Raw genomic sequence first — 13096 nt, 5'->3', positions numbered from 1 at the left:
CGACCCGAACCGGACTGCGACCCGCGCTTCGACCCGACACTACCGCCCGACGTGGCTTTCTCTGCTGCTGCCACGTGTCACACAGCGGCGCGGCAGTCCTCGGCTCGGCTCGGCGCAAACGGCTCGGGCTCCCTCCGGTGACGCTCCGGCGGCTCCAGCGGCTGTTCGGCTCGGCTCACCTGTTTTCAGCCCGATTTCCACTGTTCCGACCCTCTCGAATCTGTTTTCGGCCCCGATTAAGGTATCCGAGGCCGTTTCAGAGCCGTATTTCACATTTATTAAATTATAGGTAAATTAATTGTGAAATACTAACGGAAAGTGGTGGACGGTGTGATAGGAAACAAACCCCGAGGACGTAGGGAGCGGCTCTCACGGAACGGGAGCTTACGTTTAGCGATTTAGGGAGTACTTCGGCCAAGGCCAACCAAGTAAGTGGCCTTACTATAGAATAGGCTAAATAATTCTATGAGTTATGATGTTGCGTGGATTATGATGCTTGATGATATGTGCGGTATATACATATTTTGTTGAGTGACGCTTGATATGTTTGACGCACGTTGTGGCATTATGATGAGCATGATGATTGCATGATTTTTACCTTAATATGATGATGCTTTCCATATTGAGCATGCTAGATGATGATGAGTGCCATATTGCATCATGTCGTTAGATCGACGTAGGACACAACCCTAAGAGCATGAAAATGATATTGATATAAACATCCACGAGTATGCGTTACCTAGAGTAACAAAGAGATGAGACTAGAGGGTTGTGTCAGAAGAGACATTACGATGGATTTAGAGGGACCTCATGCATTTTGTATGTTCATAAGCATAGGGCTACTTCCCCTAGAGATGATGAGTGCGGACGCGCACCTTATGATGGGCGCGAAAGCGCACAGGTGCGAAAGCACACAGATGAGGGTGTTCATGAGGCGCATGACACTATGGGGTTCCGCTGACCTCCGGACGTCGCTACAGATTAGCTTGACCAGAGGGTCTAGGGGGTGTGCGAGCGCCCTGGGGACTCACACTCGCACGTGTGAGTCGTGTGTAGGGAAGTACTACACATCCAATTTTTCCGAGACTGGAGGCCACCCCTAAGATGATTAGAGATAGGTCCCTATTCATGATTGCATGTGTTTGCATTAGCATGGCTCCTATAGTGGGGTCACTTACTGAGTATTTCTTCGAAATACTCAGGCCGTGTGCCATATTGTTTTTTTCAGGTAAAGGCAAGGCGCCCATATACGGTTGACGGTGGCATCGTGATCAGAGACTGTGGCGCGTGCATAGGATAGGTGCATATTTAATTCCTAGTCTTAGTTAGAATAGGGCGTTTGCAATTCATTCATTTATATTAATTAATTTGTAGTTGTTTTATTTTCTTTTCTTTTCTTTTTGGAACTCTAGCTCAATGTTTGAAACACGTAAGTCCGGCAGTGTTTTCCAAAGTTTTAATGTATTCTGAAGTTTTAAATTTTTCCGCTATTAATAATGAGCATGCTTAGATTTTATTCTGCATTAGAGATGAGCATGAGACGTTAGTGGCGACTCTGGATATGTGGAAATTTAGGGTCGTTACACTTCTCAAGGAGGATCAAAGACGGTCTCAAGACAAAGTATAATGGAACAATTCCATGGTAGACTTTGTCATATGGATCCATAGTGTCCTTCATCATAGAAGAAGGGCACAAACTTTGTAATGAGACAAAGATTCAAAACAAGGTTAATTCCTCAATATCAAATAGGAAAGAGCTTGGAAGATTTTGTGATTAATATGGATGCAAGGGGATAAAAGCCCCCTCGACCTCCAGAAGAAAGAACGTCAAAACGTATCCAAAAGCATACAAATTGTAGGCCCAGAGAAAAGTATCGGAGTAAATCCATGCAATCTCAAAAGCTAACGTATTCAAAGAAAATATATGCTTCTACAAAACCGACAAAGGCAAAAGAAAGCAAACTTGCTTTAAATGTCAGGAAGAAGGACACTATGTCAATAGGTGTCCGATCAAAGGAGAGATCAATGAATTAGATATTGATCAAGAGCTGAAAGATCAGCTACTACAATTAGTTCTAACTAATTCAGAACAATCCAGCGAGGGAGAAATCCTTGAACTTCAGGAAGAATCCGATTCATATTCTAGCACGGAATATGAATCGGAACAAGAAGGAAGAATGACATGTGAGCGGACATTTTTCATTCTTCGCCCGATCCAACGTAGCGTTTCAAACGTCAAAGTCCACCTAACCGGTTACCTTTATTAACGCGCTAAAACAGGCCTCTCTATAGGTTCGCCTTTCGTCTCATTTCGAATATTATAGTATATATAATTAGCCAGATCGTCTGAAGCATGAACAGAATCACATTTGTTCCAAAGACCTAGGAGTTAAGCAAGTTCCTTTTTTTTTTCAAAGGAGGTCCTTTTCTTTCTCCGGACCGATGATGCATAAATGTCCTTACAAAGGATCAAGAAATTCTACTTTAGGTGGTAGAGAAAGTACAAGATCCAGACATTCAACAAAAAAAAAATTGCTCAAAGACTTAGAGACGCAATGATGATCTCTAAGCCACCGGAAAGGGAAGAAAGAAATCCCGATAGACTCCAATCAGTTCTCCTAAGGTTTGAAAAACCGTGAAAGCTAACCTACTCAAGACCCCTTCAAAGAGAGATTAATAATCTCAAACAAGAAGTCCAGTCATTAAGATCTGAAACAAGGTCAGAATCTTGTATGTTTTGCCAAAAGATTCTCAAACTTCAGGAAAGGCTGCTCGAACAAAGAGAAACGATGTAACTGAACCTAGATGAAGATAATTTTCAACGCTCTTCCGTTGCAGTCATCACCATGGTACGCTCTCCTTACCATAAAAATTTATGATTTCAAAATAACTTTAAAGGCTCTCATAAGGAGCCGATCAAAGTTGCAAAAGGTTTAAAACCTACAAAGTATTTTGAAAAAACAACGGAAAGGGTGCAAATAACAATAGACTCAAAATTAATTACAAACTATCAAAAGTCCAAATTCCGTCCTTCTAGTAAAGGACTTAGGACAGGAATTAATCTTAGGTACTCCTCTCATTACTCAATTATACCCTTCCAAAATTACTTAGAACATAATAGAATCAAAAGCCTTGCCGAAAAAGATAAAATTTAATTTCCTTCCCCTATCTTATAGGATCAAGTGAGATAAATAATCTTAAAAAGAATACCACTATTAAGTCCATCAATATTTTAAATTACAAAGGCAAATCTCTAGTATGAAAAAAAGATTTCATTAAAAAAAAAAAAAAAAAAATAGAAGAACAACTTCAAAGTTGTTCCAATCTAAAATTAAAGCCTTACAAAATCAAATAAAAAATGAAATTTGTTCAAATATCCCTAATGCCTTTTAGATTAGGAAATAACTATAGTCAATCTTCTTTACATAAAAAATTTCGAGGATAAAAATATTCCTACGAAGGCCCCGCCTATTTAAATGAATAAAGAGATACTAATATTCTGCAAAAACAGAAATGAATGATCTTTCGCAGAAAGGTCTTATTAGCCCATCCAAGAGTCCCTAGTCATACGCGGCTTTTTACGTCAACAACCAAGATGAGAAGGAACGTGAGTCCCACAACTCGTAATAAACTACAAACCCTTAAATAAGGTTTTGGAATGGATTAGATATCCAATTTCAAATAAATCGAATTTAATACAAACCATTTCAAATTCAAAAATATTTTCAAAATTTGATATGATTTCAGCATCTTGACATATCGAGGTTTCAAAAAAAAACATACAAAACAGCTTTCAACGTCCCTTTCGAACAATACGAATGGAACGTTATGTCATTTGGGCTAAAAACGCTCCATCCGAATTTCAAAAAATTATGAATGATATTTTTAATCCTTTTCAAGATTTTTCAATTGTTTATATTGAGATGTTCTTTTTTTTTCTCAACATGGACCAACATTTTAAACATCTTCAAACATTTCAAAAGAAATGGTTTAGTTGTGTCTAAATAAAAAATCAAACTTTTTCAAACAAAAATCGGCTTTCTCCCATTTGAAATCCATTTAGGTCTAATTAAACCCAAAGATCCATTGAATTTGCTTCAAATTTTTTGGATCAAATCACTTATCAAACCCAACTCCAAAGATTCTTGAGATGTCTCCATTATGTTTAGATCTCCTCCAAAATATCAAACTCATTTACAAACCACTCCGAGACTAAAAAAGAATCCAAAACCGTGTATTGAAGAACACACTAAAATAGTCCAAAAAATCAAATCTCTTGTTAAATTAATTCCGTGTTTATCTTTGATAAACTCAAAAACTAGTTTAATAGTAGAGTCCGATACATTCGATATCGGATATGGGGGAATCCTGAAAAGTCTCGTGACAAGACAGAATCTATTGTCCATTTTTATTCACGGATATGAAATTCTACTCAAAAGAATTACTCAACAGGAAAGAAAGAAATACTTTCAATAGTAGTTTGTCTACATAAATTTCATAGCGATTTAATTAACAAAAGCTTTGTTATTAAAACGAATTTTATAGTATCCAAATTTGTTTTAGAGAAAGATGTGAAAAATCTTGTATCAAAACAAATTTTTGCTCGATGACAGGCAATTTTATGTTCTTCCATTTCCAAAATTTTGCCTGAGTTTCCAAATTTTGCATATAAAAAGAATTGAAAACTCCTTTGCAGATTACCTCTCAAGAGAATTCCTACTTTCAAAACACACTCTCTTCATCCACTCTTCTTCATCTCTCGATGACCGAAAGGAAGACCATTGAAAAAAGGAAAAAGCCTATACTTCTTCTTCAAACTCCTCTACTCCAATGACCGCAGATAGTTATGCTATGGACTCTGGTTGGCAAATAGCCCGCAGATAGTTCCAGGTGGTAAGACGCGGGATGCACTGTAAGTCTGTTGGCAAGCTTGGGTGCTTAGTCATATGAAAGATTCTAAAGAAAATCTTATCAACAACCTGACATCTTTATTGAAGACATTTTAATAAAGAACAAAATGACAAACAAAGATTGACAACTTGTCAGCCACACTGAAGTCTCACATATGAATTATTAGTCTTTTACATTATTAGTTTGTTTTATGTCTTTTCTTACTTTTTAGAAAAGCAGATCTAGCATGGTCTTGTCTTCTGGATTTAATCTTATCTATTAGTTTATGTTTTTCAAATCTACTCTTAAATCCAAAGTCTATAAAAAGACTTCATCAATGTAAGGAGGGTATGGATGGGCGAATAGCTCTCTCGAAAATCAATTGAAAGAACAGAAAACTATTCTACTAAAAAAAATTAAAATTTCAACGTACGTTTTTGCCTTCGTGACAATATTCGAAGTCTCCTGTGACAGTTTAAAAAATCCCTCTCTTGGGATCAAATAACAAAAAATACTCTCCAGAAAAAATAGGAGATGTCAGTCTTCCCAAAAGAAAAGAATCTCAAAACCCTATCCAAATCATTGAACATGATGAAGGAAGCATTGAAATAAAGTTCAATGAAGAACCTTCGTCAAATCAAAGAGTAAAAGAATTTCTGAGTTCCAGACCGAGTACTTCAGGAGTTTCGAGCTCAATACATGTCCCTTTAAAAGTAAAGAACGCCAATTACAATAAAAGAAGAGCATCGATCCACTACGAAGATGGCTCAAGATCTCCATCCCATACTGATATGGATACTAAATCTGTCTATGAAAGTCAGCTTAATGTCATTAGAACTGATTTCCAAACAGACAAGGAATTATTAAGAGCAGATTTCATGTCAACTGTCAATTCTTCAAAGAGAAATGCCTTCTTTCAAACCTACAAAGATGGTGAGTGAAATAAATTGAGAGCTCAGTGATATTTTCATTTGGAAATCATAGAAGAAAATATACCTTTCTTCGAATGGTTTGAAGAAAATATTTTGCAAGTATGTACCTTGACCCAAAGGAACTGGAAAACCACCAGAAGAGACGAGGTATATTCAAAACATCCTCCGTTAGAAGAAGTTGAATTTGACAACTACTACGGAGAAAAGGTTAAAGCCAGTCCCTTCAAAAATATTCCCCAAGGACTAGAAAAGGGTAATCCAACTCTAAATGATATCAAGAATATCAAGCATCAAAACAATTATTCAAGTTGAATTTGGCGCCGACAACTTCTCCACTGGCTCTGCCTACTGCTCCTTCGAAGTCACCATTGGAAACTCTTCTTGCAAAATATACTCGGGATATTCTTACTCGTACATATTTGTACGATAGAAAACTAGTCCTCAAGGCATAAACATCACTCCGTCTCCGCCCCTCTGTTTCTTTCTTTGTCTAAAATACACCCGAGAGTCCACATTCTCAGTTTCTGCCATCTTCTTCCTCTCTTGTTCCTCTCTTCTTCATAATCACCATTGAACCCTCTCTCTCCATTCTCCTTCTTCCTCTGGGTTTTCCCCCTCATACTCATGGGTTTGATATATTCTCGCCGGAGCCAGGGCAGCATCGTTGCTGAGCGACGATCCCTCTACAGTTTTTGATGGCCAAGAAAGTGTTTTTCTACGTCTCCTCTGAACCAGATTGCTGGCATCTTCACAAAAAGTGTTTCTCGACCTCTCTTTGATTTTTTCAGTTCCGAGCTTCACGTTTGTTCAAATTCGACACTTAGCTTACGGGGGGAGGGGGTGTTAACAATATTTAGTACTAAATTATAGGTTACCATATATTTAGTACTAAATTATATGCAAATATCTAGATATTTTCCGTCCATTACCGCTTACCATAGGTATGTTTCCATTTATTACTCTTCCCATGTCCTTGTAATTTATTTGATTATAAATAGAAAACTTTCACACCATTTAGGTGTGGTGGTTTCAACAAATATTCTCAATCCTCGTTAATTGAATTCCTCCGCTGTACAAAATGTTTTGAATTCTGACTTGTCATACTCTCCTCCATTATCAGACCTCAAGTATTTGATCTTCAAGCCGGTCTGAATTTCAACTTCAACTTTCCACTTCTTGAAGGTGGCAAATACATCTGACTTATGTTTCAAGAAATAAATCCATACCTTCTTGTTGAAATCATCAATCAAAGTGACGTAGAACTTTGATCCTCCAAGTGATGTAACTAAAGATGGTTCGCAATCGTCTGTATGGACCATTTCCAATGACACTTTCTTCAATTCTCTGGGAGTCTTTATGAAGTTAACTCGTTTCTGTTTGCTCATAACATAGTTCTCACAAAAACTTATATCAACAGATTTCAGACCTTTCATAACTTCTTTCGCAGCCAGCATCTTCATTTCTTTGACGCTCATATGTCCAAGTCTATTATGCCATAGACTTGAATTTGAAACACTCTCAGCAACAATAGCCATGTTCATACACCCTACAGAGGTGTATAAGATTCCAGATTTTGTACCACGTGCTACCACCATAACACCCTTTAAAATCTTCCACGATGTAACGCAAAAAAAAAAAAAAAAAAAGTTGGCTAAGTCAACAGAGGGCATTTTGCCTCTCCAGCCACAATAGAGGTTCAAGGAAAACCCCATCAAACCTCCTGCAAGAGAAAAAAGAAGTTAGAGAGAAAAAGTGAGAGGAAATAGAAAAGAGTCGCCGTGAGGTAAGGTTCAAGATCCAAGAACGTTTTGTGAGGTAAGGTTCTGAACGATATTTTCAGATCTGAGTTTTTCCTAAGTGAACCGAGTCCTAAAATGTTGATATGTTCACCTAGAAACAATTCTACACACGATCTGTGAAGAAGTTTGACCGAAATCTCGATCCAAAGGCGGAGATCTGAGAATCGTCCAAGAATGGTAAGCGAACTTTTGACACTCTGAACTCGTCTGGTAGTTAAGCAAAAATTACAAAAAAAAAATACCAGGACGTAGCTCGTAACATGATCTAAAATCTTGCTAAAGCAATCATATCGATCCGAACTCAGAATCAAAAGATATAAAAATTAAAATGTGACTCTGTGTTATGGATTGTAGAAGAGAGAGAAGAAAAAAAAGGGACTCTGTGTCGGCCAGCGAGCGGCGGAGGGCGGCTCGGCAGGTACCAGACACACGTCGATCGTCGGCTAGAGCAATGCAGCTCTAGTGAGACGACGACACATGTTGCCTGCAAACCCCGAGCCGAACTGCAAACTCGAGCTGAGCTGAGTCGAACCGGACCGCCCGACTCGCGACTGTGTAGAAGCAGCCACGTGTGGTAGTCGCGCATGCGGCCTACAACTGGCCCACTTCCTTGCGCATGGTCGGCGCACAGCCAGCGTGTGAGACGCCCATGTTCGGCCCATTCGTCCTCTGTTTACCCGATTGTTGTCCCAATTCCAGTTCTAATACTGTTTTTATGTGAATAGGGACCTAATTGAAGAATATCAGTACTTTTGGACATCTCACAGGCATAGAAACGCTAGCGAAAAGGCACGCGTCAACCAGGTAAGTCACTAACCAGTGTTTAGATAGAAATACTTATAGGATTCGCTTGTACTGTATGCATGCTAGTTATTCGCCTTAGCTGGTACCCTCCTATGACTAATTGTTATGAACTGATGATGTGTAGTATTATGTAAAAAGATGCACCTGAATCCAAAATTCAGGATTCAATCGGACTGTCCAACACTAAGGATTAGAGTATCTCTAATATCTTTTGGGGAATTTATAGAATCATCATCCTCTTCTGATTTGTGATTCTGCTTCTTCTTTGGTTTTGTACAATCTATTTGAAAGTGACCTTTTTCTTCACAACTCCAACACGTCACGTTTGGTCTGTTTGAAATTTTTTCATGGTTATTTGATTTTGATTGACCTTTGTTTAGGCCCTTCGATTTACTTCTTCCCCTTTAGTCAACACTTAGAGCACTACCAAATGAATCTCCAATTTCTCATTAGCAAATACTTTCGCTGTGAACTACATCTCGGATTTCATCAAACTTCAGTTTCTTAGATCCTCGTAGTCGACGGTTCATAGCCGACAGTTTGTCTTACATATTCGACAACGCTTTCAACAGATCGGGCGTTGTCTTCTCCTTAATGATGTTAAAAGCCACGTTTCTAGACAGCGTCAACCGGATCAACCCTAGGGCCTGATGATCCTTGAGCTTTCACTGATCTGTGGTCACTTCACCCCCAACAGGGGCTCGTGAAGATCTTTCTGGTACAAATAATCTTTAATCTGCATCTTCCAGAAACTGAAATCGCATCAAACTTCCCAATTCCAATCTTTGAACTTTCTATCTTCACTGATGGTGGTGAATCTCACCTAGCTCTGATTCCATTTGTTAGGATCGCACAACAACTCACACTCGATCAAGATGGACACAAAGAATAGGAGAGAGAAAATTAATGGAGAAATATTGGCTAAAGATTTTATTGATGACATGTGAGAATACAGCCAATGAAAAAAAAAATACATTTTGGAATCACTCCTTTCGTATATATATGGTTTCAGTTTACTAAATATAGGTTTACCAAATCTTTACAAAATATCTGCATATATATCTATACCAGATCTTTACCATAGATATTCTAGGCTCCATATCCCAACATTGTTTACCTAAGTAAAGTTTACGTAGCATGATATGAGCTCCATGTTGAGGTCTAATAATTAAATTGGATATTGGAGCATGAGTATAGGACGAAGAAAGCTCAAAAGAAAACTGTTGTAGAATCATCAATAGAGCAATTTTGGCCTCACTTATGGCAAAGTTTTGTCTGATGCATATGCGAGGACCCCATCCAAATGGGAAGAACCCAACTTGAGTTTGTGTCGCTTTTGAAACTCCCTCAGCAAATCTGTCAGGATTAAACTCATTTGCATCATCACTCCATAGCTTTTTATCACGATGGATAAGAACAATTGGAAAACTCAGCATCATTCCCGCTGGTAAAGTCAAGTTTTCAAGTTTTGTTTTGTTTTGAACGAGACGAGTAAGTAACCCTACTGGTGGGTATAATCTTAGGACTTCGTTCAATATCATCGTAACCTAAATGTTTGGAATAACATAAAGTTTAACCAATTAAATAATAAAAAAAATGAAAATACATAGAAGAGAGTGTTACTCACAATTTTTAGGCAATTTAAACTATCAAAATCTGGTTTGTTGTTTCCAAAGACTTGTAGGACCTCTTCCTTGCTAGATCTTGCCATTTTGTGTATGAGCTCAATAAAACCATAGTCCAAACTAGTAGCATTGCTGTGGATTCTTGGCCAGCAAGATAAAAGATTCTACATTCTTCTACTATGTCTTTGGTACTCATTCCAATATCATTGTTTTCGTGCTCTCGAATTTCTTTCTTATTTGATTCAAAGAGGATGCTTAATAGATTAGTATGCATAGCTTCACCTGCCATCATAGCCCTTTGCCTTTTGTTAATAACGCCTAAGAGCAACGTTTTTAATTCTTTGCTCATCTTTTTCATTCTATTGTTTGACTTCGTTGGTACAAATCTGCACAAACGTTATAATAAGATATACAAAATTTCATAAATATGGTTCCTATGAGATCCCACATCGATTGAAGAGAGGAATGAGTGCCAGCAAGGATGTTGGCCTCGAAGGAGATAGATTGTGAGATCTCACATTGGTTAGAGAGGGGAACAAAGCAGTTTTTATTGGTGTGGAAACCTCTTTCTAGCCGGCACGTTTTAAAAACCGTGAGGGGAAGCCCAAAACTGAAGGCCAAAAGAGGACAATATCTGTTAGCGGTGGGCTTGTGTTGTTACAAATGGTATCAGAGCTAGACACTAGGTGGTGTACCAGTGAGGACGTTGGGCCCCGAAGGAGGGTTGATTGTGAGATCCCACATCGATTGGAAATTGGAATGAGTGTCAGTGAGAATGCTGGGCCCCAAAGGAGGGTTGATTGTGAGATCTCACATCGATTGGAAAGAGAAACGAGTGTTAGTGAGAATGCTGGCCTCGAAGGAGGGTTGATTGTGAGATCCCACATCGATTGAAAGAGGAACAAGTGTCAGTGAGGACGCTGAGCCCTAAAGGGGGTAGATTGTGAGATTCCACATCGATTGAAGAGAGGAACGAGTGCCACGGAGGACTCTGAGTCCTAAAAGTGAGTGGATTGTGAGATCCCACATCAGTTGGAGAGGGGAACGAAACATTCTTTCTAAGAGTGTGAAAATCTCTCCATAGCATAAGCGTTTTAAAACTTTGAGGAATATCCCTAAAGGCAAAGCCTAAAAAAAACTCATATTCATGTCTAAAGAATTAGGTATTTAAGCAATAAATAAGAATCTATAAATTGAATTGTGCATGAGTTCACCTCCATCCAGGTATGTAAACGGTAGATATAGCTTTAACAACTAGATTCTCAAGTTGTTTTAGACGTATAAAGATCATTTTTCCTTGTTCATAGCGGCTTACAAATGCTGTTCGAGAAATCACATCAGCTGCCAAGTTTTTCAAATGAGGCTTTACATCCAATTCATAATATCCATCTTCTGAGACCACTTCTTCCCACTTCCTAATCATCTCAGTGCAACTCTCACACATTGCATGCACCATATCCTGTATAGTAATTTAAGCATATATATGAACAATTAGACTTGCAAAAATTTGTTACTCAATGTTTTTAAACCAATCTAACTGTTAGTTGTATAACAATTGAAGCCAACCGTTAGCAGATATGTCTTCTTCGGAATTTTCATTTCAGACTTTCTCTCAAAGTTTTTAAAACGGGTCTGTTAGAGAGAGGTTTCCACATCCTTGCTTCGTTCTTCTCCCCAACTGATGTAGGATCTCACAAATAGACGCATTTACAAGAGTGTGGAATCCTCTCCCTATCACACACATTTTAAAAATCTTGAGGAGAATTCCGAAAGAGAAAGCCTAAAGAGTACAATATCTACTAGCGGTGGGATTGGACTGTTACAAATGGTTTCAGAGCTAGAGACTAGTAGTGTGCCAGTGAGGAGAGAGGAACAAGTGTCAGCGAGGACGTTGGGCCCAATAGTGGAGTGGATTGTGAGATTCCACATCGATTGGAGAGAGGAATGAAGTATTAAGAGTATGGAAACATCTCCCTAGCAAACATGTTTTAAAACTGTGAGGTTGACGGTGATATGTAACGGTCTAAAACAGACAATATCTACTAACAGTGAGCTTGTGCTGTTACGAGTCGTATCGACATCAACAATTGTACAAAATTAAACTTATAAATACTAATTATGAGTTTATTTATTTTGAAATCTAATTACAAGAAGAAAGCATACCTTCAAGTGTTTGAAATGAAAGGCTGGATTGATTATCTTTCTATGTTTAACCCATTTGGGTCCTTCATGACTAGTAAGTCCATCGAAAAGCAACCTTGTAAGAGGGTTGATGCTTTTGAATATCATGCATTAAAGAAAGTGCAGCTTTGAGTTGATCAGGGTCCATGATGTGCACCTCTCAAGCTTCTTGGGCCTTACTTTCTGAGGCATCTAAAGAAAGGCGAAGCCTTGCTTTCTGAGGCACCTCTCAAGCTTCTTGGGCCTCAGCCAAATCCAGTTCAGAAATCTCCATCCCCATACCGCTAACCACACCACAACCACCACCAAAATGGAAACCCTAATACTCACCAATATCTCCATCTAAATACAGACAGATTTCTCAATTTTGAGCTAAGTCTAGTTATGTTTGCTTGCTAATTTATATCCGATGAAAAGTACATGCAAATGAATTTGATTCGTGAAATTACAACTTTATCCAATTAAGTCGAGTTTGCTTGCCATGAGATTGCCTGCCATCGAGACTAGTCATATATAGCGTTCTCCTCCCCAATTGATGTAGGATTTTACACTACACCCCCCCTGTGAGGCTCAGTGTCCTCGCTTGCACTCGTTTCTTTCTTCAATGGAGTTGGAACCCCCACCAAATCCACCTTTCTTCGGGGTTCAACCTCCTTGTTGGCACATCGCCCAGTATCTTGCTCTAATATCATTTGTAATGGTCTAGACCCACCGTTAGGAGATGTTATCATTTTTGGACTTTCTCTTTTGGGCTTTTCCTCACGTTTGTTAGGGAGAGGTTTCCACACCCCCTATAAAGAGTATTTCGTTCTCCACCTCAACCGATGTGCGATCTCTCACTAGTCATATATAACTTGATCACTTC

The 13096-nt window shown here is 38.6% G+C and overlaps 1 pseudogene; it reads right to left on the bottom strand.

Moving 5' to 3' along the window:
- Nucleotides 1–6386: 6386 nt before the first annotated feature.
- LOC111439746 lies at nucleotides 6387–12593 on the bottom strand (annotated as a pseudogene).
- Between the last annotated feature and the right edge of the window lie 503 nt (nucleotides 12594–13096).

Source organism: Cucurbita moschata, unplaced genomic scaffold (assembly GCF_002738365.1).
Source record: "Cucurbita moschata cultivar Rifu unplaced genomic scaffold, Cmos_1.0 Cmo_Scf00105, whole genome shotgun sequence".
Lineage (NCBI taxonomy): Eukaryota > Viridiplantae > Streptophyta > Magnoliopsida > Cucurbitales > Cucurbitaceae > Cucurbita > Cucurbita moschata.
Note: the sequence above shows the minus strand (reverse complement) of the source record. Positions and strands in the feature narration are given on the sequence as shown.